Source organism: Monopterus albus, unplaced genomic scaffold (assembly GCF_001952655.1).
Source record: "Monopterus albus unplaced genomic scaffold, M_albus_1.0 scaffold241.1, whole genome shotgun sequence".
Classification (NCBI taxonomy): Eukaryota; Metazoa; Chordata; class Actinopteri; order Synbranchiformes; family Synbranchidae; genus Monopterus; species Monopterus albus.
Genome location: NW_018128121.1, coordinates 555,203 through 559,103, shown reverse-complemented (window position 1 = coordinate 559,103; position 3,901 = coordinate 555,203). Strand labels below are relative to the sequence as shown.

The following is a 3,901-nucleotide window of genomic DNA, read 5'->3' as shown; positions in this document are numbered from 1 at the left end:
AGGACTGGATAAGTCTGACTTCTTCCTACTCCATTCAAGCATGTACTAGGTATAAGCAAATTGATATTGGATTAGCATTTATTGGATATGTGTAAAATTATGTGTGTTGATATATCAACTGTCTTTACATGCTTGAAAGAATAAATAAATCAAATCAAAAAAATCAAAAGTTTTTAAAGGAAGTTAAAATGTGTAAACACTGCTAAAAGAAGTTGCACTATATCCAAGTACTATGGGGTCTTTGACCTGCTTGACCAATATGACTCACATGTCTGCCACACCAAAATCGGACTTTTTAAAAAGACATTACAATGAATCACATGTTGGACAAGGCACTGATTACATTCTATTTGCCTAATAACACACTTTCTACAGAATGTCTAATATCCCATCCTCTCCTGCAGTGTACAATGCCAATAATCAGTCTAGGCACAGGTACTAGAGTCCAGCAACAGTGGCTTTTGATATGTGCTGTTCACCATGACTCTTTTTTGAATGTTTTTGGGTTGTCTGTTCATTCGTATGTCTTCTGTCTGGCCCATTCTCATGAATGCAATATCTCCAGAACACCTTGAGGGAATTTCTTCAAAATTGACACAAACATCCATTGGATGCAAAATAGATCTGATCAGATTTTGGCGGTCAAGGCCCTTGTCCTCTGGCCTCTGCTGGTGTATGAAGTGACTGTCTACAGTAGAGACCAAGGAGAAAAACAACAGTGGCCATCTTTGAAGATGGTGGGGTCTCAGTAGCACAGCACTGTACAGGAGGAGCAATAAACTTCAGCTTCTTATCAGTAGCCTGGAGAAGGAGTTCAGAGTTTCCTGCACAAGAGAGTGGTGTTGACAGGGAAGAAGTGAAGAGTTGAAGAGAGGCTGAAGCTGGCAGAGTCTTGGCTGAGATACAAAGCTCTGATGGGCACTGTGGCAGCTTGGCAAGTAGGGTTGGGAGCCATCCCACAGCCATGGTACGATAAAGCCCATGGCAAGGACAGACACCATCTAGTCCTGGAGGAGGTGAAGGCAGGTGTTGAAGAGGAGAGGACCAGCAGGATGGTGACCATGCGGCTGCAGGGCGTGTGGATGAGGTGGGAAGGAGCGCTGAAGAGGAAGAGGAACCTGACCTAGATTGACACGTGGCAGGCAGAACCACAGCACATCAAGTTCATGATTTCGTCTGTTTATGCTGTCCTACCCAGCCCACCTAATCCACATGTCTGGGGGCAAGAGTGACATTCCAAAATAGCCCCTTTACCCTGGAAAGGGTACACTGGACCACATCTTAAGCAGCTACCCGTTGGCCCTTGGAGAGGGACACTACCACTGCCAGTGTGACCAGGTGCTGAAGCCAGTGCAGCGGCCAACTACAGGCACACCTGCAGCCAGAGAATAATCTCCTTTGTGGCTTCAGTGAGAAAGGGTAGAAAGGTACTTAGTATGTTGATATGTTTTCCAATATTTCATGACATCATAACAACTAATGTGGCTGAACAGGGATAATATTGACAGGCATCTTGGTAACTGCAAGCAAACAAGAGGGCCTGTGCCGTCCTGTTGCCACTGAGCATATTTAACCATACCAGTGGTTTCTAGCCAACAGGACAGCCTTTGCTTGTGCTCATGTAGCGGTGTCTATGAAATTATTGGACATGCATTTTAGGACATTTGGTTTGGTGTACCATCCCTTAATTATAGGTCTAGGCTGAGGGTTGTCCCACGATGCTAAGCTCCTCTCCTCACCTCTCTCTCTGTGCACTTATATGCCACCATTATGTGTCACTGTGTCCTCTCTCTCCCTGTACCTTCCTGCAGGTAGTCCTAGCTCTGAAGCTGTACATTTCTGATGAGCAGTCAACGGCCACATCAACCTGACCAGTGTTCATTGTGTCTCGTTTCTTTTCTTTTCTCTCTCTATCCACTCACCCCAACCTTTCGAGGCAGAAGGCCAACCACCAAAAGCTGGGGTCTGTTGGAGATTGCTTCTGTTAGAGATTTTTCCTCCCCACGGTCTGCCAAGTGCTTGCGTAAGAGGGATTTATTGGGTTTTTCCCTCTATAATAATAATTGCAAGGTCTGGACCTTACTTTGTAAAGTATTCAGAGACTACTTTCATTGTGATTTGGCCCTATACAAATATAATTGAATGAGCTCAAGTGGCTCAGGTACTACAAGTTCATAGAGGAGTGCCGGGGGAGGGGCTGAAAAGCTCGCTGTGAGGCCATAAAAGTGGGATGTGGATGATTTGCTGCCCCCTCCTTGTGCAAGACCTACACCCTTCTCCGGATCATAGGAGCTACAATAAGGAGAGCCTCAAAGTCCATAACAGAGCCTCTAGAGGTGGATTTGGATAAGTCTGAGAAGTGGGTCAGTGCTACTGGGACACAAGTTGGGCCCTGATCAACCCTAGCTGGGTTACCTGAGTGTGGGTGTCTGATGTTGCGATACCCATAACACCTGATAACCCTAGGAAACATGACTGATGTGTCCCAGCCCATTCATGGTTGTATTCATACACCATATAAACTGGCTTTGCCAGTACCTCCCGGGAACAAACTGCTTGACAATCAAGAATAGTTTGGTGACAACACAGATTACAGCCAGGGCAAGAAAGGGTAGCAGCCCAACCTGCATCTTCCATTAGGAAGAACCCAACCAAGCTACAGAAACATACACCCAGGGGAGCCAGAGAGGTGGGCTAGGATGAGGCTTGGTCCTGCCTGGGTTGACAGGGATGGTGTCTGATGTTTTGCGAGGCCAAATACACCCCATAATCTCAGGAAAGATCATGCATGTGTCCCAGTGCATCCATGAATGTATCCTTACACCAACACTCTAGTACAACACCACTTTTAACTATAACCTCAATAATAAACATTTAATTGAATTTATGCACTTATGACAATTTTAACAAAAACTGAAACACTGAGCTTCATAAGGTGGAAGTGTTGTACTGAATTGCATACAATGTACAGCTGTAAGTAAAGCGGATAGTGAGTGTACATTCAAGTTTAAAGCTTAGAGACAAAATATATTCAAGCCTAGTAGAAAAATGTCACTGTTTGAGGCTTCAGTAGCTTCCTCTTGCTGTGTCATAGATCTCAAACAACTTTACTGATTCATAGGAAGATTAACTGTTGATGTTTTGCTGGGGCCTTGTGCTGAATTGAGGCAAAATGAATGCCATCTCTCAGTCCATTCATCTTGGCTTTCTTGGTCAGCTTTTTTAAAATTTTCCCCAGTTAAATAGAGACATCCTTACTGCATTGGCAATGTAATATACACATCGAGAAGATGCTGAAGTCTTGCTTTCTTGTGCCTGCAGGACAAAACATGAATGCCTGTTAGCCATTAGCTAACTAGTGAATTATAAACTGGTACCTTTTAACAGACCTTTTAGCTTTGTCAGTTGTTGAACTTAAATGTCATAAGCTCGTCAGCCGTCAATGTTGCCATGACAACGATGGAAAACAGGGAAACCATGTTTAGCCTTAATCTCAGGCTAGGATCGCTGTAACAATTTCTAGAGTATATTCTACAAAACTAACAAGTTATATTTAAAGTATTAGAAATTCTCTTTTTTTCCCCCTAAAGTGGGAAACATACATTTCATTACAATGTATTATTTCATTCCTAATACGATGTGTGGGCTGGGTCCGGAATCAGACTGGAGTCCAGACTTCCAGTCCTGGTGTATATAAATCATTACTGTTAGATTCAGATTTAGTGAGGACCCTAAGGCATACACAGACTGAGGTACAGTTTTTAGTCAAATAAAATAAAGCCAATACGGAACAACGAAACAAGAACTACTAAGGAGCTTGACCTGACAAAGACTTTCACAGAAAACTACAACTAAATAGTAAACTGAAAACACACAAAACTAAAGGAACAAACCAAAGTCC

General features: G+C 43.4%; 1 long non-coding RNA gene across 1 annotated transcript in view; it reads right to left on the bottom strand.

The window, feature by feature from the left end:
- Positions 1 to 3,218: 3,218 nt before the first annotated feature.
- LOC109971986 (uncharacterized) overlaps positions 3,219 to 3,901 on the bottom strand; it is an 838-nt gene continuing 155 nt past the window's right edge. Inside the window, exon 2 of the long non-coding RNA XR_002276626.1 lies at positions 3,219 to 3,315. This is a non-coding gene — a long non-coding RNA (uncharacterized LOC109971986). The remainder of the gene's footprint in view (positions 3,316 to 3,901) is intronic.